Below are 26,213 nucleotides of genomic sequence, written 5' to 3'. Positions count from 1 at the left end.
CTGGAATAGCTCTTTCTTTTTTCCATCACTTACTGAGGAAATTCTTAAATATTATTTACAGTAAACATTTAACACCTAGATCAGGGGTGTCCAACCTTTTGATTTGCCTGGGCAGCACTGAGTGAAGAGGGATTGTTTTGGGTTGCATATAAAATATGTAGTATAGTTAATGCATACAAGTAACAAAACTTCTTTTATTATTATTTTTTACTTTTTTAAATTAAAACATTAATAATAATAATAAAAAAAGAGGACAACAAGACATAAAACTAGAGGGTTGGACACATATGACCCAGATGCTTAAGGCTAGGTATGATTTATCTGGTTGCTTAGAGCACACTGTGGGAAACCACTGTGAAGTACAGCAAAGATATGCTATATCTCCTGGAACAGAGATCTGAACAAAGATCACGACTCTTCAGGGCTCATTTTTTTCATGAATTCAATGGTGCCTTGCTCTGTCTTTTATGTGAACAGTGATACTTGTTTCTTCCAATATTAAATCCATGAATCCTTGGAATCCTTGCTGTAAAGTGGACTCCTTGATAAGTTGTATGGAAAGTGAACTACTTCTCAAGTGTCATGGCACAACACCTACTCATATAAAGCAAAGTGCTTTAAATTAAATTATCAGTCACCATCTGCTGGGTATGCTCATTCAGTCTGTAGATATGCACAAATACACAGTGTTTCATTACTTCTCTAAAATGGCTTGCTCTTAGCCTAGGATCATGCTTTTGAGCAAGTATCCTTGACATTCGAAAAGCCAAGAAAAGACAAGTTGAGGATAAGTTTTCATGGAACAGATGAAATAGCAGCCACAGTAAAATTCTCTAGACCTATATGTTGAGGAGAGTCAGCCAAATGGTCCTCACAATAGCAATTCATTAATACAGTGAGACAGACAGGGAACCTAAGATAGCTCACCAGTAGCTTTATTTTTAATTTATTTTTCTTTCTGAAGTAACCCAACAGATCAGCTACATACCAAATGTACCTCTAAGAAACTACTGAGGCAAGAGAAGTATCCTGCAATGCCTAATGCTTTCAGAGAACTGACTCCTAATTCTACTACAAATGTCTGGCTTTGGATTGAACTCACAAATTTCCTCAGAAAATACTGCCCCAAATTTTCCTCTGGTTTTGCAAACCGATTATCTAACAATGCAAGAATTCCATTTTATAAGTGATACTGTGAAGAAAATAGTTATTTAGACATGATTTTGAAAACTGTTGCTGTAAAATCATTGCAGTGTAAGGCCTATTTATGCATAAATATTTCCAACTTCATTTTAATTTCTGCTAAGCAAGAGGAATATAAAATGAAGAATATGAGATATAAGCAAACTGTTTCTTAACATCTCTATCAAGGCAATACATTTTAACTTGGAGTGTTAAAAATGAAAAAAAAAAAAAAAAAAAAAAAAAAAGCCTTTAACTCCTAAGATCAATTGCAAGTGTAGACAGACACTAGGTTTAGAAAGAGCATTTTGTCTTGTCAAGCCCACCTTATCATCTTGGAAGAATAAACAGTGTAATTATTCTCACCTTTTTGTTTGTTTTCTAATTGGATCATTTATTACTTTCAGGAAATTCAAATCAACATCAGATTTATAGCACGAGGCTCCTGAAATATTGATTTGGTTATAGAAATGTCAAAGTTGGCAGGTAAGCTGTCTTGTTGCCTCAGGAGTCTTTTGCATTAGCAGAAATTATGGAAAAGGCCTTTAGAACTGAGTAAGTTTAACAATTTGTTTCTGTGTTATGCACAGTTAAGAACTCTGTTCTTATACCGATATTTTAGCTCCATCTATCAGCCTATGGTTAACAACATTGGTTGGAATCAAATTCACAAAGAATGTGATTGTAGCTGTTCTGTTTTGTAGAATAGATTTTATTTTTTGTTGGCTGCAACAGTGTTTTTGATAATTATTAATACTTTTTTGTTTTTTTTAGTTAACAAAAATCTAATATTGTAAATCACAAACAAGACAGAAACAGCTTCTCTGCATTCCCTATAAATTCTCAAGTGCTCAGCATGTGCTTTGTTTATCGCTGATGTGGGTTATGCTTTCTGCTGCTCACCAATTTGTGTTTCTGCTATTCTTTTCACTAAAAATACAAAGCAAGCCCCTGAAATATAATTATCTTTAAAATGTACATCAGAAAATTTGGGTTAACTGTCTACCTTCATGATGTGAGGATTTTACTTACAAATTCCTAACCTTATTTTTTGAGTGAAATTCATCCTACTAGTCATCATAAATTATCTCACAAAGCCATGCTCTGACTGCAACTTCTGCACTTTTTGAATATTAAAGGGACTGACTTTCCATAATGAGCAAAAACAAGCAAACAAACAAAAACAAAATAAAAAAGCAAACCCAAGAAAACAGAGAGTTCAGCATTTGATCTAAATCTCACTGAAGTCACTGGAAAAAACATCTGAAATCATCAACCACCCCAATAACCAATCATGACATAAAGCAAAATCCTTCCGCGGCTTATGACATTTCTACACATAAGAAACACCCATCAGTGCAAAGTGCGATGATGCTTGGAAGAGATTTTCCTTTCCATAAACCTTATCTCCACCATAACCATGAAGAAGGTGTGTGGGGTGACAGAAAGTACACATATGTTCACAAAACTATTCACCCTGGATAACTTTCAAAACTAGCAAAAAAGAAAAGGGTACTTTTAAGATTGAGTTCATCTGACTTCATCTAGGAGTTCACCTAAAATAAATAAATAAATACAAGGCTGTGCTGTGGAAGAACTTGTTTATCTTCATAATCTGTACCTGGAGATTAATTTGGAAGTAGGTACCTATAGAGGGGATGAGCAGTAGTTATTCCTATGAAGTCTCAAATATTCTGTAAAATAAAGCAGTGCCACACAGGGCACCCAGAGGAACTGCAGAGGTGGGTATTAGAAATAAAAGTAAAAGAAAGAGGTATTCTCCTGTTTTTTTTGTTGTTGCTTTGTGAAAAGAGAGATTTTAGAACTGGTGATAAAACAGGGACATCAGAGTTTTTACTTTCTCTTCCTTTCTTCATACATACATATGCAATTCTTAAAGACTCTGAAGTTTTACAAGATAACAAGCAGAGAATCAAAAGAGAAAGAAACAGTTCATGTATATACCTCTCCTTAGAAACTCCATTACAATTTTATATTATGAAATTGTGAAACAAAATGTAATTGAAATCCTTAAATACAGAGATCGATTCGTTCAATTTTGCAATTTTCTTTGATAAATTTTGTCTGAATACTTCCTGAGAAGTGATTTATTTTTATAAAATCTTTTAAGCAAAATTGTTCAAACAGTATTTCCATTGGGAAGAAGAAAACACAAAACAAAAAGCTGTACAGTTTCATCAAATTTAGGAAAAAAAAAAATCTAGTTGTCCCTTATCACTTCTCATCACTTGTAAAAACTTCCCAAAATGAGTTCATAGTCACTACAGAAAATATTTTCTGTGGAGTAATGTAAAAATATTTGTGAGGCAAAATATCTCATCAGCTCTAGCTATACAGGGCCATTTATATTCAGGACATTAAATGACATTAGAAATTAGGAATGGAAAAGTTATCAATGTGTTAAATCAATGTGAGAAAAAAAAATACCACAGCATCATAGAAAGAGGAGCAGTTACATAAGAAACAAGTAAACAAATTACAGATTAGTCACTCTTTTCAGGAGAAACTGAATTAAAAAAAAAAAAAAAATGGAGTTTGCCTTATACTGCATAGATACTAAGTGAAGACAGTGTGTTTGGAGATATCATACACAAAAACATGGGATGCCGTACCAAAATCCCATACTTTCACATGGCAAGATAAAATAATGCAGTACTCTGCAAGTATATAAAAGACTTTTAAATGCAACATGACAACAGATCTATCCCAGAGTGTATGGACAATATTACAAGAAAGAGACAAATTATTTCTAAAATCCTAAACCTCTGTTGCTGCAAACACAAAGATAGGCAACAATAAATGCATATAAAGAAATGCAAATGTATATAAACATCTTTGAATAACAAAATTCATGTGTTTAAATGTTTGTTCCATTACGTTTTTGGATCAAGGCAAGAATTTTCAGTCTTGGTCAGAAAAAAATGACAACACATCCTGGTGCTGATGAGCTTTAGTACGCTTTTATGTCACATTTAGATCTATGATAACTCCCCCCCCCCCCCAATTGCAAGAAGAACGGGGACTGATTTTTTGCATTAGCTTTCATTAAGTTACGTGTGTAAGTGCACAACCAAAAACTGTGAGCACATGTGGGACCCACTGCAGTTTATTTATTAAAGCCAAAGATTAGCAGCTGTATCTCTTTGATTTTAATCCTCATTTTTCCCGATTCACAGTCACCTTTGGTAAAACATGTTCATTTTCCTTTATTCGCCTGTGAAACAACAGATTGTAATAATTCTTATCTGCCTCTGGCATGCTGGCTTATCATTTTTTAAGTGCAATAAATACTTTTAAAATGTTTTCAGATTATAACTTAGAAGCACAACAGGACAAGATACTGTCATCATAATGATCTGCAGAGCTTTGTCTTGTAACTTAACAAGTTCTTAGTTATAAAGAAAACATGTAAACTGATGAAGTTCACCAGTAGCTACTCTTGAAGCCCGTTGAGCATGTGGCCTAAATCCTTTTATTCTCAGACGTGAACCAGCAGTGAATATTTAGTAGTCACAGTGTCTGTCCTGTTTACTTAACAGCTTCCTACAAGTGAGTGTGAAATTCACAGCATTGCCAAGCTGAGCCATAAGTGCTTGCCCCTTCAGCACAACCAAAAGAGCCGACATAAACACAGGACTTAATTTATCCAGGTCAGGCTAGGGTATGGTCATGGACTTTTATGAAATCACACATTGATCAATTCATGCTCCAAAATGTTAAAAAAAAATAAATATATACAGCATAAAAACAATGACCAAGTTGTGGCCTGCATCTGGGAACTGCATTCTTTCCCTATGCAAATCAAACCACGCTCAGTGGCCTTTCTGGTCCACTTTGTTACAGGAAGGAAAAACCCACTTTTACCAGCAATGGTTGGAAAAAATTCAAATATTCAAATTTCATCCAAAAAAAAAAAAGAAGAAAAAAAAAAGTCAGTTTTTCACAGAACTTTTTTTTTTTTTGTCTTTTTCAAAGTATTCCTTTAAATAGATCTTTCCTTCTCTGCACACATTTTCCTATGTATTACTTCTTTCATTCTCTACCTTTTTCCATACACATTTGTTCCAAGCAGAAAGAAGACATTTATTAAACAAAGCACACATGGTCTTATTTCACTACAAGTCTTGCTCTTTCACCTCATTACAATGTAAGTTAAACAGTATTATAAAAGAAATTTCTTAATGTTTTTTAACTTACCTTCATTTCTCTTTTTTCCTTCCACTAATGGGATATGCTGTTACTCATTCACAGTCCATCTGCCTAATAGAAACTATCTTCTGACAATTAAAGTGCTAGCATGTAAATTCTTGTAAGACATGCCCCTATCTGAAGATTAATTTGTGCAATTCATGACTGATGAGATGCATTATTATCTACAAACTTATCACCTCTCTTACCCAAGTTCCAGCTCAATCTGATCTTTTTTAACACTTAATGAAAACAAATGAAGTTCTAAGAACAAAGGAAAAAGGTACAAAATGTAATGTATTTTGTTTAAATCATTTTTAGAGTTACTATATGTGGGTGTTAGTACAGTTATGAATTGTTTTTTAACCTAATTTGTTCTTAGAAAACTAGCAGTCTGTCAAAACGTTCCCTGCTTTAGTACCAAAGCAAGCAAAAACTGGATTCAAAGGATTTGAAACCATGAAATTATAATTAGGGATCTTAAAGGTAACTATGTGAACACTGACATTTGGAGAAGTGTTGTTGCTTTCATTTTAGAGAAAGTTGACCCATTCATCAAGCTTCAGGGATCGTCATGAAACCCTTCACAGAAAACTTCCTGTCTTAAACATAATTGCTACTTAATACAATTCTTTATTAACAAAAGTGGTTTCCTATGAGATCTTGGATTTTGTCTGAATGACTTGCTATAGCTGTTTGGTTTGGGGAGTAGAGCTGCTCATCCTGAGTTGCCACAGAGTCTGGTCCTAAGCCACCTTTGTAATGCAACAGTAGATTTGTTTTATATTTTCTGGTAAAGATCAGCAGTCCTAGTTGTCACAGCCTATTATCAATGCTGCATAACTTAGCATTTTGTGCTTTTTGTCCCAGCATTACATTTAGCACTGGAATCCTCAACCTGAAGCTGAGGAGCATTGCATGAACAATGTGGCAGTGTAGTGATTTACATTCCAGTTTCTCATCTGCTTCGGGTCTACCTTGCAAATCTACCTCTTTCTGCCTCTGTTTCCCCTCCCATCCTTCATCTGCCCTGTCAATTTAGGCTGTAATCTCTGTGTTTTTCTTCAGTGTGAGGTTCTGATTTCTAGAGAACTTCTCAGTATTATCACAATAAAACCAAATCACTGTGTCCAGGAGACTCCAGGGGCTGAAATCTGCTCTTGTGCACTGATAAATACCAGTGGAGTCATCTATTACAGTGGCATATCAAACTGAATTTGAGCTTCTCTTACTAACTACCGTAGTTAGGTGGTACTTTCTTCCGTCAGAGAATGATTCTCTCTGGGAATACAGCAAAACTGCAGTTTCTGCAGTAAAACGTTATCTAGGGACATGTGATATAGTTCTTTAACCCAACAGTGTTGACCACAGAGGTTAAAAAGAAAGGCTATAATGAGCAGAAGCTGAAAGCAAAAAGGAAGAGGAATCTGTGGACTACTCAGAGGGGCCTTGAGGCCAGAATATGTGTTTGTTGGAAAAGACGAGAGTCTTTACATGGGTTTCAGGGAGCTACAGAGGAAGCCCTCAAACAACTCTGCTACTTAGTTCTGCTTTAATTCTTGCCTCGATGTGGAGAACTCCTCTGTAGCTTACAAACAGCACTGCCAAGGGCAACAGCTCATGTTTAAATAAATAACAGGGGAGCAAAAGGGCTGGGAGGAGAATAAAAGTCTAAAACTTCTCAAAGACTTCTGCAGTGTCTTTTCCTTCCTGTGCTCTGCATTGATCTCCCTTGCTTAGATTAAAACCTCCAGCTTCTGAAAGACGCCCACAACTGACACCTATCCCACCAGCCTGAAAACCATTTGAAAATGATGCTGCACTGTGGTTTTCTACAGTCACATAGTGATCAGGGTGAAACAGATTTAAGACAAGGTTATTTACATGTAAAAAAAAATTGATGGCTTGTCTAACAGGAAAACATTGTTATATGTCATTAAATGATAAGGATTGAATACAGCACACAGATATCTGTTCATTTTATAACACTGAACACATTTCTTATCCTTCTGACATTACAGTAATTTAACTTTGCAAAGTCATACTCAGATTTTCTGAGCTTTAAATGCTTTTGTACATGCTTATACAATTCATACTATGACATCCATTCTCAACATAGCTGTCAAGCTCTCCTAATTTAAAGAAGATGCAGTGTATTTCCTTGAATGGTTGTGTATCGCAATGCAAGAACAAGGAGACATTTAACAAAATTTTAAAACAATGATGTGAACTACTATTGCCTCACATGGAATAATCACCGTTTATCAAAATCTCATGTGGCAAACTGCATTTAAAAAGAAATCCTGCACAAATCAAGACTGAGGTTTCAGTATGTTTGGGAAAGGTGAAATTTGAAGTTTTTTCTTTCTTTCTTTCTTTCTTTTTCATAATTCATGTCTAAAGACATGAGTAATGTCCCCGGATAACAGAAAAATGAGCATTGCATTCAGCCTTGGATCAGCCTGGGTGACTGAGAAAATGAAACGCTGAAACCTAAAAAGCAGTGTATTGTTCGTAATCTACACAGTAACCCTCAGGCTGTGATTCAGCTCACCTGGCTCTTGGCAGTGACTGACTCATCTTGATCAGGATCCTGGTTGCTTATGCCTCCCCGTGCAGTCAGCGGGGAAAGATAAGCTCATACGGAGACCAACTCAGTTTGTGGGAGGTCTGTATTAATCTGCAGGGTGACATAAGTCATGGGGAAGAACCTATGCCCAAGAAGCACACCACTGTGAACCAGCCTTTGGTTCACAATATGAAATTCAGGAAGCAAAATGAATTTGGGTAGAAAAAGTCCTTCTTCTCCTCTCCTTACTTTGAATGGGGAGAGACAGTTGTTTTCAAAGGGCAACACGGAGACATGTTTGTTGTGTGATGAGCAAAGACTGAGGAAATGAAGTGGATGTACTTCAGAGCACTCTCTCATGGCAGGAAAGGGAAATGGGGCTAAGATCAGACAGCAATACAGTACACTTGCTCACCTTTCACTTCAAAGGTTCACTCATTGAATATTCTATTACTTTTTAGTTAACAGTGTGGATATGGGCCATTCTATTTGCTTGACTATATTAAAAGTGGCCTTCCTTACACCAAACTATGCTGGCTTTATACCAGCTGTGGTCTGAAATCCTCCTTCTGAAGGACTATGTGCCAAGATTTCTTGAGATTAATGAGCCCTGAAAATTTCTCTTCATGTCTTTCAAACAGCAGCAACTATTATTTAACCTACTTTAGTGAAGGAGTGCTGATTAGACTGAGGTGAAATGGTAAATGGTATCCATCAGCAGACAATTCTAGCATTAGATCATCAGCTGGTCACTTCCTTCAACCAACTCACAACCACTCACAAAATGGAACTGTCATGAATATCTACACGAGATTGCAGCTCATTATAGCAACAGGCTTATGAAAATCAAAAGTTTGGGTGCAAACATCATTGCAAAGATCTGCTTTTGTCTCAGAATTAGAGCACTCTATAAAACTTCGGGTTAATTTTAGTAAAACTGATATAAGATGTAGCCAAATATTGGAATTCATGATGTGTAGAAGGCACTTTTCATCTGAAAAGAAAAATCAAGGTCTATAGCACGATTACTGAGGAGAAGTCACATATTTCTGTGAAGGCCATAGACAACACTTCAGGGAGAGATTTTCTGGACTGTTTCAGGCTTGGGAATCGCATCAAGTCTGGACAACAACATATATTCAAAGGCACCATTTTAAAAGGATCTTCCATTTTGAAAGGCTATAAGATATCTTTGTGTTGTATATTAAAGATGATAATTAAAGAATCTGGTAGATTCTTTTGACTTCGGACATATCAACTTCACTGATTAACTTCAAGAAACAAAAAGAGCCCCAAAGAATCAGAAAGAGAAATAGAAAAAAGAGACTGTATACTACAGTTTTATGAAACTTGACAGATATCTAGGTTAACCTCAGGTTTTTCATCAGCTATTTTTCTATCTAATGACTGTAATGCATTCTTGTAAATAATAAATAAAGATAAACTGATAAAATAGATCTTTTCCATCTCTTTAAATTATGTTTTCTTTAAGTCATGACACAAAGTCACATGGTAATTTTATTTCATTAATGCTGTCTTTTCTGTCATAATCACAACCTTCATCATTGTTGACTGCAAGTACAGCAGTATGTTTAGCAGCCTTGTGTTAAACACTGATAATCTGTTGGGTTACCTTTGCATTTCCAAGGTGTACACTCTTCTGTTTGAACACGGAAAAATCAAAATGGTTAATAGGAAACCATTTTTCAGAGGTCTTAACAAGCAGGGAGTTTACATATTGGTTAGAAATGTTCCAAGGGAGAACAGAGCTGAGAACAAGTCACTAGCCGTGGTTGAGAAGCAACACACTGGGCTCTGCCAGAGAGCAGTGCCAGGGTACTGGAGTGTGCACAGTGAATTGTCAAACATATTTTAGGAAATGTAAAAAAAAAAAAAAAAAAGAAAAAAAGACTGGATTCTGCCCCATGTACCACCAGGCCAATTAATCAGGGACTACCTGACAAGTCATGAAAAACAGATTTTGTGACATGGAGAAAAAAAAAATCCTAACCTGTCATTGTGCCAAATCAATCAGAATTTGTAAGCTGGCTCACTTGACTATATGTTAAAAAAAAAAGGGGGGGGGGGAGGGGGCAGAACTTCGGCCTCTTACTGCAGCCTAATTCACAGGTCGAAACTGATAAAAATTGGTAAATATTATGAATAAAAGTTGTGGCATTGAAAAATGGGAGTTAAGATTGAAATCTGATACTCTGTAAATCATAAATATTGAATTAATTTAAGGTACACAAGGCTTTCTTTCATATTTATCAAACACCAAAAGAATGCATTGTAATGAGCTGTTGTTATCAGACCTATGCCTTCTGAAAGTTGCTGATGTTAAGGATTTTGATCAGCATATCTGCATCCAGTGCAAAACAGAGATATTCCTCTCATTTCATTTTTGCAGAAAATCATAGAATGCAGTATTTTCATGTTGATTTACAAGACATAAATAAAGCTGATTTGTAATTTTGTATCTGTTCTAAAAATACAACTAAAAAAAAGAGTTAAATTATCAAGCAAACTAGGAATTCTAGCATTTCAGGTTGAATTTTCAAAATTAACTTCATCTGAAATCCCAATGCCCTTTCTACTTCTTGTTATTGTTTGTCAGTTGATACAGCAACAAGAATAATGTGAACAATAACACCTTTTACAAATTCTTGTTAAGCTTTCTATTCAAATTGCTGACATCTTAATGGATCTTCAACTATGGGAAATATTGAAATGCTTAGGATACGGCTGTTAAGTTCTTTGCAAATGCTGAGTTTGGGTATATATATATCATTAGAATTGATTGATTTCCTTTAGCTCGGATTCCTATTGTAGATCTCTTTAAGACATGAGGAAAATTATTTCACTAGTTCCAGACTTCCAGGTGTTTTAGTTTGACAAGATACAGATTAAAAGAAGATTAAGTTAGTAAAAGAATAACTGTAAAAATAAATAAATAAATAAAACTAATTTACTCACATTTTAATAGAACAATCTAGGAAAAACACCTGTTTTTATTAAAGCTTTTTCATATGCATTTTGCTTAATGATTCTGTTGCTAAAGAAAAGGCAAAGAATGGTCCCAATTTGTTAAATGGCTGAGCACATATGCAACTTTCTTAATACAACTGCAGCCATTTGAAGCTCTCAAATAATAATAATAATAATAATAATAATAATAGTGCTCCTTAGTTTTAGTGCACAAATAAGTGTTTGCAAATCTATGTTTAAAGTTTTGATCAATAGTAATCTTATGTTTGTCTTAATTACATTTTTAATCGAAACATAGAAGGAGGATGCATTGGGTTCACTCCTGAATAATTCATAGTCAGTCATTTTAACTAAGAAACTACAAACCTGCACACACACACACAAACACACACACACAAAACAACAATAAACAACAAGAAGATGCATTTACTTTTCAGTGAATCCCATCCTAGAGAGTTTCAGCCCCTCAAATTTATTTTGAGAAAGTTAGGAGCATCTGAGAAGAAAGAGGGGGAATAGGCTGGAACAGAATTATGAATGCCACATTGTGTAGTTAAATCCTGTTTTCCTCTCTGCTATTATAGCATGTTGCTCCTTCCCTACAGATTAACAAATAAGAAAAATATATACTAGAAAGATTCCAGTCTTTCCAAACTATGTATTATACACACTGCTTATGATTGCTTTGATCTTTTCAATTTCAAAATTGTAAGTCTATTAAAGGTTTAGTATACTAAGAATCAGGAGCTAATCTTACATTAAAGTGATTTGACTCACAATAGTGTGAAATGTTGATACAACCATATATGCAATTTATTTAGATGCCATGCAAAGACCTTGGAAATGGTGGTCTCCCTTTTCAATTACTAGAGGGAACACACTCCATTCTCATAGCTTCCTTCTGAGGTGACAGAGACAGTGGGTCACCTGCACTGGTGCAGATTTTTACAAGCACTGCATGCAGGCTATTGTTCATCACTGGTGAAAATGCATAGCTAATGCTGGTGCCTGTGTTGAAAACTAGTGTTTTATAGCTGAGAATTTGCTCTATCAAATAGTGTTATTGTGCTCTCTGTAGCTGCTGTAATTTCTATGGAAATAAATAGAAGGCATTACTTTCAGAGCGACCGAGGTATATCATTTACTGTAGGTGTAATTCTGCTGTTCAAACCCTGATGTCAATCAGCCATGTTTACTGGGAAGTGAAATGATTCCTAGTAGAGACTTTGTGTCCTAGTTCCATTTAATGCATAGTTTCTAGTCCTGTGACTTAGGTTTTAATTCCACAAGATGTTAAGCAGTCCAGTTCTGATCCTATATTTACATAAAGCATACACATAAGTGATTTGCTGGGCAATTGCCAGATTAGTCAGCACCTTCCATGACCAAATCTCCATTTTTTTTTTTTTTTTTGCTATGAATTTTTTTTTTATGAAAAAATTTGCTCCTTGTTCTTGCATATCTTAGGTTCTAAACCCCACTGCTAGCACACACAGAGTTAATTACACTTGTTCAATTTCCACATCCTTCCTCCAGCAGAGTATATTTATTGGTATGATAAGAAAAAAAAAAAAAAAGAGTGAGTGAGAGAGAGAGGTTTCAGTCTTCCTAAGCTATACATTCTTGGGCAACCACAAACATCCACGTAAGTATAGAAGCCAGAACTATCATAGCAGGCTACTGATTTTGTTCCTCCCTGTGCAGCAGCATCAGTGAGAGAAACCTCAAATTAATTAACAAGCTTATAAACTGTTAATTCCCTTCAGCTTGGTGTCATTGAGTAGTAAAGGTTAAAGAACACTTCAAAAAGTGTAATCTTTGATAATAAATATCCATCTGATCTCCAGAAGACAGTGTACTTCATTTTCTAAGATCTGAAAATGTCATGGTAGAAAAGTAACTATTTTGTCTTCCTCTACCAGAGCACTGGAACAGACTGCCCTGAAAGGTTGTGGAATCTCCTTTGGAGATATTCAAGACCTGTGCGCCTACCTGTGCAACCTAGTGTAGGGATCCTGCTTTAGCAGTTAAGATGGACTCGATGATCTCTAGAGACCCCTACAATTCTGTGATTCTGTGAAATGAAAGAAGAAACAGTAGTAGAGGAACTTTCCTTTAGGTTTCTTTACGAATATCAGAATCATTTATATAGTAACATGTCTCTCCTCTTTCTGCTACATATGCAAACTGCAGGTTTTTCCAACATCTCAACAAGATAAAGGCATGGTAATGTTTTGCAGTTCTCTCCATGACTTAATGCCATTTTATGAAAAAGTATTAGAAAGTATAGTTCTGATAACATAAACATTTAATTTTAATATATTTCATAGAATCACTAAAGTTAGAAAAGACTGAAAAGATCATTTAGTCCAACCACCAACCCATCACCACCATGCCCACTAAATCAGGTCCCTCAGTGTGACATCTTTTCTTGATAACCTCCAGGGATGGTGACTTCTTTCTCATTACCAAAAGTATATTGTTTGTTTAACATAAGTTGAAAAGTCACACTCCAAATTGAAATCCAAATTGAAAATATGTAAAGGAAGAATTGCAGTTTAAAATCTGATTAATTTGTCAGAATAAATAAAAAAATAAATAAGAAGGAGATATTAATGCAAACGTATCAAGGAAAAACTTTTTGTACTTATACTAGGTTTGAAATGACAATACTTGGATGTTATCTCGATAGGTGCCTTTGAAGATGTGCCTATGAGTAAGGAAAGCCTCCAGTCTCAGGTTCGCTCTCCATTTTCAGCCCACAAAACAACATTCTTTACTTCAGGAAGTATGTCTGGTAAGTCACTCAAATTCAGCTTTTGGAAACAAGTTTAGCTGGCACTGGAGGTAAGTGTCTGCAGGCAAACCCAGTGTACAAATATAAAAGCTTTCTGAAATGATAGTTAAAAACAATAGCTTATGACCTAAAGATTCAATATAGTTTAAAAAAAAAAAAAAAAAAGACAGTAAAAAGGAAATAAATGATCCAACAACATCTGTTAACAAGTTTCAGATGCCAGGCTTGCAACTCTACAAGACAGTGAATCTGATTTAGCCTTATGCAGCAACAACATCAACAAAACTTTCTTCAGAGCCCCAGAGAGTTCGCATAGTCACGGGGCCCTGATCCTTTGATAGATCCTACATTTTTTATTTTTCTCAAAGTTTTATCTAAACTTTAGCTTAATGTAAGTGCAGATATTATTCCAGAGAAGCCACCCTTGTTCATACAGGAAATTCAGTAAGTATTAAATACTAAGGGCTGAAAGCATAGAATAAATGGAGTGATCAGGAAAAAGAAAAAAAAAAAAAACATAGAAATATACCTCTGAGGTCAAATCTTTCCAATCAAATTCATTTTCCAGGCTAAAATGTGGTCTCATCCTAGATGAGGTACTGCTGTGTTAAAGCTTTGTTCTTGTAGGGAGAAACCTAACTTATGAGAAGAATCCAGTATGACCTTGACTTGAGGTGGACCTGCACCTGCCTCTCCTTTAAGTGAATATTTTCAACTTCTAAAGGCAGGTTTCATTCTTATACAAATTAGATCAACTGAGAAAATCCAAATCCAATGGACAACAAATATAAAGCAGTTCAAGAAACAAGCTTTCCCCCTTTTCACTCTACCTGTGTATGTCAAAACCTTTCTTTCCTGTTGCCTGGTTGATCTCTTTGATAATACAGGTGGAATCTTCAACATGGCCCTACTGTTCAGACAAACCATAAACAAACTAGTCAAATAGTTTTACATTTCACAATGATGAAGCCCTTTTTACCTGGATGTTCACAGTATATTTTTAACACAGTAATGGCTGTATGAAAGAATTTCACTCCAGATGTCAGTGAGAACTTTGTTCTCCAGCCTCCTGCATCTCACTGACTTGTGGTGTGAAGAATCTCAGTTCAAGTTCTACTGAATTAGATCAAGGATCTGAACCGCAGATTTTCAGAAAGCCTGTGAAGGCAAAGGTGATTTTTTACCTGCCTGTGATAAAAAGATTCCATTTTCTCTATCACCTTTTAAAAAGCCAGAAGAAGGGAGGGAAAAAATGTCCAACTGACCTCAAAAGTGCATGTTTTAATAAAAATTTGAATAAACTGAGACTGAAGATCTGAGTCACTTCCATGTTGTGCAACATCTGGGGGAGGCTGATAGGCCACCACTTCATGTGTATTTCTCTGTTCAGGTCACAGCTGCTGAACCTGCCCCAGGTAGTTTCAAAATCATTCACAATCCCAAATGTTCAAAGCCTCAACAGTGACTGAAAGTTGAACTCATTCAAGCATCCCCATGAGAGGGAAGGTTTCGTGATAATTTAGCACTTAATATTTTTCCAGTGAAAGGAAGAAACTTTCTTCTCTCCACCCCACCTGAGATTAACAGTCTAAAAGAATAAATTCATTCTCTTTGCACACATTTGAATAAACCAGGCTCCCTCTTTGGACAGATTCTCTCCTCCACTTGAGCACTGGTTTTGAAATACACAGGTCAATCATCATGTTTTGGTGTTACTCATTCTTATTTAAAGAAACTTCTAGCATAATGATGGCAATATAGTCCTATCTTTGTTAATGAGTTATTGGGCCTGCATTGATCCATAGCCACCTGTAAGCAGCCTAAGTTAGCCACCCATGATCCCTATTGGTAAAAGATAGGAACCTCTAGAGCATGATTCCCCCTAGCCTGAGAAAGCTGTCCAAAATAGATAGGATGACACATCTTTGGAAATGCTTGTGTTTGCGTGACAGCATTCAAATCTCTTTTCCTCGGTTAAGCTATTTTAACTCTGGAATTATTATGCTGCTTTGCTTCTCAAGACTGTTGCTCACATGATTCACAAACTGCTTTGAAGGTGAGAAGTGTTGAGTTATGACTCAGGATGTGTGATTGCGGCCTCTCTCTAATGACAATGGATACCAGCTTTGGTTGCAGTGCTAAATATTAAATAATGACATAAATGATTAAAACAATGTGTTTGTTAGCCTATAAAATATGATGCTAACATATCCTCTATGTTTTAACAAAAGTGAATGTTTCTTGACCTCTGTATTAGAAGTGCATATACTTTTATGTGAAAATAATGTACAATTTTAGAAGCAAGTGAATTCATGAGAGACAGCTGTAAAATGCAATGGATATTAGTTTTAAAATTCAAAAGCCAAAGTAAAAAAAAAAAAAAATTATTTATAACTCTATCAAAAATAGACTAATAATATTGATTTGAATAATTTAAGACAACTTTTTCCTATCAAGAATTCAAATTCTGCATCCATTATATTACTGTCAATTTCAATTGTTAAAAAACAATTTTAGCTCACATTTAAAATTATATCAAATAAAGAAAACATACTGAAAAAAATGCATTCTATATGGTTATGATGAAATCAAATGTTTGAAGGATCTATCCAGCCCTACTAACGAAATACAAATAGTATATGTATCTCACAGAAACATGGGGATAAAAAGAAATTCATATGAGAGAAATACATAAAAAGGGAGACAATAAGCAAGAAAGACAGACTAAGAAGAAAGAAAAATAGAACTAATTAATTTAAAAAGTTTTAAAAATTCTTCAATTTGTTAGTTTTGTTAGGTTTTTTTTTAATCTCCTATGTTATTTTTCACTTACTGAAAGAGTTACGAACTAAGAGAAAGGAGTCAAGAAACCTCAAATGGATAACAATCACAACTAACTTTGATTTAGATCAAAAATAATGAAAACCTGAAGAGCAAAGGAAATTCAATTTAGTTTTCTTTAGAGTCTCTTCACATTTCAGAAAAATTACATTTTGAAAGCCCCTACCCTTCTTGTACATACACTCCTCCTCAATCTTGTTTTTCATGTAAAGAAAAGTTAAGGTAATGTTATACATCCAGATTTATTTCTATATAAATGATTTTTAAAAATGTGTATACAGAGCAAATTCTGATTAAGTGGAAACAAAAATGCATGTTTTTACATAAAGAACGGAGAAAATCAATTGTGTCTGGCATCAGCACTTGCAAACAGGAGTACAGTAAGAAAAATGGTGGGTGGCTTTGTGGTAAGAGTAGGGGGAAAAATAAATTCTGAGAAATAAGAAGAGGTTAGTACTTATCTGGAAAAAGATGTCCTATTTTTAGACCTAAGGGACATGCTGTGCTCTTATGAATGTTTAAGACTTGAACATTCCTTTCGTATAAAAGGTCAAGTTCTAAAATCCCATTTTTCAAACTGACTTCTTACATACATAAAAAGAAATAATCACATAAATAAGATGACAGTAATTCAGGTGTTTTAGATCAACAATTTAATTTTCTGTGTAGGATAGAGTCATATTTCATTTATGATTGCAACACTATTTATCTCATATTCATGGGAAGCACTGGATTAAGTTAATTTATAAATAAACATCAGACAGTACAACTAATACATTCTTTTCCATCCATTGTTGACAGGGATGACTTAGAGGTATCCCTAAAACTGATGTATCCTTTCAAGCTTTCTGCCTTCTTGTTCTCCTGTCCAGCAGCTTAAAGTGTGACAACTTTTAATGGTTCAAACTTTAAGTATTGTCTAGACAACTAGTTGCCACAATAGAAACCCAGATCCTGTTTTCAAAACATTTAGAAATACCTGTAGAGAAGGAGAAAGAATAAGATTTGTTTGTTTGTTTGTTTGTTTGAAGAAGAAAAATCTCAGTAGATCCCAGTTCTAAGTTTTCTCCTGTTTCAGACCAGATAACTGGTCTGAGTAGAAGAGATATTGGACGTATTGGAGAGTCGAGGGGAGGGCTATCAAGATGATCAAGAGACTGAAGTACCTATGCTATAAGCACACACTGAGAGAGTTGGGAATCTCATCAACATCTAGAAATATCTGAAGGCAAGGTGCAAAGACAAGACAGGCTCTTTTCAGTAGTGCCCACTGCCGGGAAAAGAAGCCATGAGCACAAAATGAAACACAGGAAGTTCCATCTGAACATCAGGAAGCACTTTGCCATGTAAGTGATAGGGCACTTACACAGATAGTCCAGAGAAGTTGTGGAGTATTCTCAGGAGATCTTCAAACCCACCTGGACATGGTCCTGACGTATTCTGGGTGTCCCTCCTTGAGCATGGATTGGCCCAGATGGAGTCAAAGGTCCCTTCCAACTTCAACAATTCCATGATTCTGTGACTTTCTGAAAAGTCTGTGGCAGGAGGGCAGTTGGTTCATTTTAATCACTGAGTACTATCCAACAAAATCGGAAGAACAAATTATATTATTTCCATGGACACTTTATGACTGCCACTTAGGGAATATGGTATCAGGGAACAAAGGAACATCAATTCTACAAGCAAATCCCACACAGACAGGTACAGTTTAGGCTAATAATCCATCTCCAGACACATACCTGTTGTAAAAGCATCTATAATCAATTTCTTAGTGGCAGGTAGGTTGCTTCAGAGGGTAATAGCAACATTAAGATGTTGCCAGTTGTCTATTTTTACTAATGACTGCACACTGCACAAAATACTGCACAGACCTGTATGCATCTTTCTAACTGTAGGACCCAGGCTTCATTTGCCTGTCTACTGTCATGGAGCAGGAAAGTAAAAGTATTTGACAGCAGCTCATTGAGTCGTCATCAATCTCAGCATGAACCAGGTGACAATGTTTCTCTCACCTCCCCAAGCTGTTACCACAGTATTGCTGTGTTTCTGTTTCACATGTGGGAACCCATGAACAATTTTTTCCTACAAAATGGTATTGAGGGAGACGTGGGTGATCCAGTTGACTAAGAAAAGCTGAGATCTTCCATTCTCAGTTGTCATATTTGGTGCTGAGGTTAAGTGGAGAAGTATTTGAGCCCTTCCTAAAAGACATAAAACAAATCCACGTTTGAGGTGCCTTTCTTTTCCTTTCCATTAAATTTATAGCCTGTATGATCCACTTACAGTAGAGATCAATTTTTTGGATGCAAAAAGGAAATGAAATCTTTCCCAACTAGACTGAAAACAAGCCAACAAAATCATACAGCTATGAAAAAGGTAACTACAAATTGAAGTGTGTCAGGTCAATTGTTTCTCACAGAAACAAGGAAGATCCAGTACCATTTAAAGCACATCTTTGTCTGGAGCAATATGAATAAGGCTGCTTACGTGTTTTCAAGAAAGTTTAGTTTAAATAGAAAAGAAAAGCTGGAAGGGGTCACGAGTCTATGAATAGTACAGTGATCTGCAAATATATTTGAGAGTTGAATGCAAAAGAGAGACAGTCTGAACCAAAGCGTCTTCATGAGTTAGGATGAAACAAATTGTCCATTAGTATATTGAGCCTGGAAATAAGGATATGATCATATGTTTTAGCAAGAGGCTGACCTATATAAAGCAGGATTCACCATCCAATTCCATGTGCCTATGATACCAGGATGTGCAATCTCCTTAGCTATTCATGTCTCATTATACATGACACATCCTTCTTGATTCACATTAGCCACAGAATGCTGGTTTTTGCTGACTCTGTCTTTCTCTTAAAAGACATTAAAAAGGGTGAGGGAAATGAGAAGAATACCCTTAACTGTGAAAGCAGGAATAGAAAAAAAGAAGCTTAGTGCAATGTGTGCATGTGTATGTTCATTTGCAGATGTCCCTAACACTAAACGCAGTGTAAAACGTTTAGTCAGAAATGGATTAAGACATCAGGCTGGAACTGAAATTCAATTTTTTATCTGTCTCACAGTTCTTAATGGATTTCAGATTTCTTAGCCTATAAACTATCTCATAAAATGCATTGAACACTAAGAAAAAACACAGTCAACAACCTTGTCCTGTAACAACCTTTTCTAAGATCAGTGTAAAAAGAACATATCCTAGAAGTCATTTTTCCATTGTTTAATCATAGAACAGGTAGATACTGGGTAGAGTCTCAGAAAAAGATCATTCATAGATTCAATAGCTCAAGTCTGGACAAGGTATTGAATTTGTAGGCCACAATGACTGGGTGGGCACTGAGTCTTTGACCTAGTGACTAATCCAGTTACTCCTTAAAAGAACATCCCACCCAGAGGCATATCATGAAAGGCAGAGTCCATGCTAATCAGTGCAATAGCATGACCTACATCCTACCACAAAAATCCATGTATGTGAAATATCCCTGTGAGGCCTGGGGCACTCCAGAGGTTAAAATAAGAAACATATTTACCTACTAGTTAACTAAAGCCCTAAGAAAAGCTCTTATAATTATAAAAGCTCCCAAAATCCCTTCCCCCCTTCATACTTCTTCCTTCCGCTGAAACTACAGAGAACACACCAAATACTTTCTCAGGGTGCAGAACAACATCCAGTTAGATCTTTTGGGGTTGATGGGATGCAACTTATTGCTTCAAAGGTCAGAATATATGACAAATGAATCAAGAAACCAAGAAAAAAGCAGCACCAGTTTCAGCAGCAGAAAACAGCAGAGCAAACACTTCTGCAAATGTGGCTAAGTCAAAACAATTATATCTTTACAGAGCAGGACAGGGATCCAAAACGTGTTAATTTTATGCTGGTGACAGGGCAAATATATTTGCCAGAGTAAGGTCAACAAAGATAAGACAAAAAGATATTTCTTATAGACTAATACCACGAAGGATGCTTCTGGCTACAGACACATCCAGCTCTGGTTTTCCCTGCCTTTGAATTGCATTATTTTTCTCAGAAGAAGACAAGTTTTAGTTGCATAGCCTACAAAGGATGAGCATGGGGGATCTTTTGATTGCAGAGACAATGTAATTTTAAAATTATACACAAACACATGCAAACAAAAAATTACTTCTCAAAAATGTTAGCAGTAGAGAAAGATTTTGTTTTTACCTCTGCACAGAAAATAGAAGTAATTGAACAAGACAGATCCCCAAGAATTAGCCCAGACACTAGTACACATTTCTAATAAAATTCCTAATAATTCCAGGAAAAAAAAAAAATAGAAATAGCTTTCACACTGAGTGTACCCATGGAGAGATTTTCATAGATTTCCATTATATCTGATGTAAGATAGAATTGTAGAATCATAGAATCACCAAGGTTGGAAAAGACCTCCAAGATCATCCAGTCCAACCATTCACGTATACCAATATTTCCCCACTAAACCCTGTCTCTCAGTACAACATCTAAATATTTCTTGAACACAACCAGGGACTGTGACCTAACCACCTCCCTGAGCAGCACATTCCATCACCTAACCACTCTCTCAGAGAGGAAATCCAACCTGAATTTCCCCTGAAACAATTTGAGGCCATTCCCTCTGTCCTATCACTGGTTATGCAGAAGAGGCTAACCCCCACCTCACCACAACCTCCTTTCAGGTAACTGTATATAGTGATAATGTCTCCCCTGAGCCTCCTCTTCTTCAGACTAAACAAACCCAGTTCCCTTAGTCGCTCCTCATTAGACTTGTGCTCCAGACCCCCTACCTGTTTCTTTGCCCTCTTGTGGACATGCTCTAGGGCCTACATGTCTTTCTTGTAGTGAGGGACCCAAAACTGAACACAGCACTTGAGATAAGATCTCACAAGTGCTGAGTACAGAGGGACAACCTGCTCCTGCTGGCAACTCTATTTCTCATACAAGCCATGGTGCCGCTGGCCTTCTTGGCCACCTGGGCACAGTGTTGGCTCATGTTCAGCCAAGCGTTAACCAACACCCCCAGGTCTGTTTCTCCCACACAATCTTCCAGCCACTCAGCCTCAAGTCTGTAGCATAGCCTGGTGCTGTCTCACCACCCTCACAGTAAAGAATTTCTTCCTAATAGTTAGACTAAATCTACCCTCTTCCAGTTCAAAACCATTTTCCCTCATCCTGTAGCTACATGCCCTTATAAAAAGTCCCTCCTCAGCTTTCCTATAGGCCCCCTCCAGGTACTGGAAGGCTGCTATAAGGTCCTCCTTGAGCCTACCCTTCTCCAGGCTGAAGAGCCCTGCTTTCTCGGTCTGTCCCCACACAGAAGTTATTCCAGCTGTCAGATCACTTTCATGGCCCTGCTCTGGACCCACTCCAATAGCTCAATGTCCTTCTTGTGTTGATAACCCAAGAACTTGATGCAGTACTCCAGGTGGGGGCTCATGTGAATAGAGGGGCAGAATCACCTCCTTTGACCTGTTGGCCATGCTTCTCTTGATGCAACCCAGGATACATTTGGCCTTCTGGACTGCAAGCACACATTACCAGCTCATGATGAGTCTTTCATCAACTGACACCCCCAAATACTTCTCCCCAGGGCTGCTCTCAAGCTGTTCTCTTCCCAACCTGTATTTATGCTTGGGATTGCTCTAGCCCAGGTGCAGGACATTGCAGTTGGCCATGTTGAACTTCATGAGGTTTGCAAGGGCCCACTTCCCACGCCTGTTCAGGTCCCTGTGGATGGCATCCCATCTGGACTGCACCAATCAGCTCGGTGTCATCTGCAGACTTGCTAAGGGTGCACTTGATCCCACTGTCCATATTACCTACAAAGATGTTAAATAGCACTGGTACCAGCACCCATTCCTGAGGAATATCATTCATCACCAAAACATTTGGATATTTTGTATATTTTTAGATTAATGTGGGGTAAAGCAAACAAACACACACACAAAACAAAAACAAAATAAAACAGAAAAACAACAAGCAAATGAACATATAAAAATAAAATGTTTTATCATTCGTTTCTGTCATCCTTGTCTTGGACCATTCATATCTCTTTTTTTTTTTCCCTCTCATTCACAAAATACTCTTCAACCTTATTTGTTTTGCTATGAAAACTATATTTTTCTGAGGACATTAAAATTAAAAAGTACCAATCAGATTAAGTGATTGTTAAGAATGTCTAAGTACTCTGCTGGACTGAGGTCTGAAAGGAGTCAGAGTAAGACGAAATACTTATTGAAGTCAGTAGGAAGTCTTCCCCTGATTTCAGTTGATGTTGATAAGCTCTGAATCTACAGAACAAGAATAGACAGACATTGGTTCCAAAAAATATTTTCAGATTTGAATACCATCCTATAGTTTATACATAGTGACTTTAAGCGTCCTTCGTCTACACTGATTTCTTTTGCATTCCACAGAGTGAAAGACTTCTGAACTTCTCCTTCCTTGCCCTGAGAATGAGCACATTAGTCTGTGATGCTAATACATCTTTTGTCATTTGACATTATTTCAAGTGACTTCTCTGTTAGTCAGGCAAGATAGTCTGGAAGATAAATGGATTTGGGGATAGTAAAGGACTAAACTTTTAATGTATTTTAATGTGTCTTAGATTTCTCATACAGGTTTTTGCTGTTGTTGTTTTCCATTTTTTGTTTGTTTGTTTTGGGGAGGTTGTTTGTTTGTTGTTGTTGTTTTAATTTTTTCCTTTAAAGTTTACTTGACAACTGCATTTTATTTCATGTTGCAGTTGGTACAGGTTAACAATATTGTTTTATCGGGAAACATTTATCTTCAAAAGGAAAGTTATCCTAATACAGGAGATAACTTATCCAAGGACAAATAGAAAGAGGAACAATTCCAGAGGGTAATGTTAATGTCCCTAATGCTATAAAAATAAATGAAATCTGATTAACACCACTAGGAAGAAGTAAGTCATAGCTTGTATATAATATATAGTTGTCTTGATTGGAAGCATTGCTATTTTTTGGCAGCTTAAGGCAGTGCATTAAAAGATGTGATGGCATTAAAGCTATGAAAAATACCTTAGTGCTTTGGCATTAAAAATAGTGTTTCAAATCTGGTAACCTGTAGAGCTTTTAGAGCTCATCTCTTTATGGAGTGGACACCCAAAGGTGAGTGCTTAGACCTGCCAGCATGCCTTCAGGTCAGGATTATCTTCTAACCAGAGAGAACATCTTAGATATACAGCCAGCCAGGGATAGCCAGTTTGTCAAGAGAGGTGCCACCTTGGCAGCAGAGCCCAAAGGCTGTTATCACTCTGTTGATCAGAGAATGATGGGACAAAGGCATCTGAAAGTCATAGAAAAAATATTGATACTTGTATACAAGTAGTCGTTTTTCAAGTACTTGAGATAAAGAGGGTTGCATGAGGAGCTTGGTGAGGTAGTGTGTGGGGAACAGATGCCTTTTCTGTCTGAGCACATAATGACCTTCCCTATGAGCCTTAAGGCTGTGACAACCAATAGCAAAAGGCTCTTTGTTCAGCCTGTGCATCATTTATTCACTCCTCTATTCTGGTAAGCACACAGATAGTTGCTCATGTCTTGCATGCATATTCTGGAGAAGTTACAATATAGGAGATATGTTCAAGAGATAAGAAGCCCCTGAAGACATCTGAGGAATCTGAGAGGAAAATAGTGAAGACAAGAAGAAAGCATTCATGCCTAGAGTCCAGCACTTCCAAGGAGAACTTCATAGGAAATCTACATCCCATGAGTGTGCCTGGAAACTTCAGAGAGGGGATTCCACTGACGTAACAACCACAGGTCACCTGCAGGTGAATCTTTCATACTTTTATCCTCTGGGATGAAATTTCATAATTGAAAAAAGTATGTATCCAAAACACTGAATAATGGCTATCATCAAGCAGGAACACGAACATTAAGTCTTCTGTGGGGCCCTGATTTCACCTGTGTCCTTCTTTGAGGATTTTTCCCTTCTTTGATCTCCATTAACTTTATTCTCTTGCTCTTCTGTTGTATATCAAATTCAGACGTATGTGGAAACTAAGTCACCATTTAGGATTCAGAGAATTGGTAACTTTAAAGGGATTTTACTTGATACAAGACTGAAGTCCTTATGTCAGATCCAAATGTAGTTTTCAGTTTAAGACAAAAGAAGATGAACGCTTCTTGAAGAAGTCCTCTTCTGAGCTGGAAGAATAAATGTAAATTTGTCCTTGTATTGCATCCTGCTGCTAATTGATGATCACACTAATTCATAATTAGCATGGTGGAAACAAATAGGTGGAAGCAAACAGGAATAGATATGACATTCCAGTCATATCCTGTTATTACAGTTTCAAGGTACAGCATTTTTAGAGGAGCGAGGATGACTTTCATTATGATTCATTATGTAAATGGTAAATGGAACACAAACTCCCCCTTTTTTTTCCCCTCCATCAAATAATTAACTTACTGAACCAGATTCAGCTCTGGTTTTCAGTTTTCACAGATGGTCCTGTGGTTCCTGATATGGAATTGGAAATAGACTTAATCAAGTCTATAGATTTTGCATTTGCTGTTACTCTAATACCAAAACACTATTGCAAAGAGAAGGTGGGCATGATTACGGGATATCAGTATGTAAGACACCTACTTTGGACATAGGTTGTAGACATTAAGTGAAGGAGGCTTTCTTAAAAGCCTATATGTCCTATAAAAAAAAAAGAAAAGAAAAAAAAATAGACAGCTTTGAAAACCTTCCATCTTCCCGTCTCCAAAGGCAAGTCCGTTGAGGAGTTTAGATATGTAACTTAGATGAGATCTTCTGGAGAGCTTCAGAGTTTTATACCTCTGCACAGTGCACACAGGAACAGCGTAGAAAGTGCCTGATATTGATAAGATACAGCCCCTGCACTGCATAGGCATCTTCAGAACAGAAGTGGAGACCTACCTTTTAAAATCAGAATTACAGCTGCAGGAGACTCCCATTTTCTGCAATATTGAAATTATCTGAAATTCATGTCATCATTAGAACTGGAAAAGATGGATTTTCACTGAGAAGTGTCACTTAATGGAAACTAAATATTCCCATGGAAATGTATGCCTGACCTTAGAAAAGGATTTAATTTAAAATATTTTCCTTCTCCACTAACTTGGCATACTGGAAATGTTCACAATAAGAGAAAATTAAGGTTCAAATCCTTACTTTGTGTATCTAGACCAGAATACAAATATGTAGATCATTGATCTTTTTAGACAGCTGCCATGAACTTCCAGTGAAAATTCTTCATATCTGAATTATTTGTTGTTGTTCAGCTCAAGAGAAAATGCGTGATTTATTTTTCTGTTGATTTATTATTCTATTGACACAAGCCACTAGATTCAATCTGAAAACAAAGGAATCAAAAAGTTAAGGTCTTCCTTCTGTTTTCTATATAGTTGTTTTTCTTCTATATTATTATGTTTTAATCATACATATAAAATAATTCTTCATAAACATACCTTTAAGTGCAAATTGAAGACTAATACCAAAGATTTTGCACCATAGGTAGAAAGAATAATTATAGCACTGTAGTTGACCTTCAAACTATATTTATATGGGAGCTCTTTTCTTTAGGTAGTGACAGACTAACTGATGTAGTCACTTCAATGTAAGAGTTAACTGAGAGAG

General features: G+C 36.3%; 1 long non-coding RNA gene across 1 annotated transcript in view; it reads right to left on the bottom strand.

Moving 5' to 3' along the window:
• Window positions 1-5,547, bottom strand: part of LOC107054620 — a 33,857-nt gene extending 28,310 nt beyond the window's left edge. The window contains exon 1 of the long non-coding RNA XR_001469088.4: window positions 5,401-5,547. This is a non-coding gene — a long non-coding RNA (uncharacterized LOC107054620). The remainder of the gene's footprint in view (window positions 1-5,400) is intronic.
• Window positions 5,548-26,213: the final 20,666 nt, after the last annotated feature.

The sequence above is a fragment of the Gallus gallus genome, chromosome 1 (genome assembly GCF_016699485.2).
Source record: "Gallus gallus isolate bGalGal1 chromosome 1, bGalGal1.mat.broiler.GRCg7b, whole genome shotgun sequence".
Taxonomy (NCBI): domain Eukaryota; kingdom Metazoa; phylum Chordata; class Aves; order Galliformes; family Phasianidae; genus Gallus; species Gallus gallus.
This window is presented reverse-complemented; position numbering and strand designations above follow the sequence as displayed.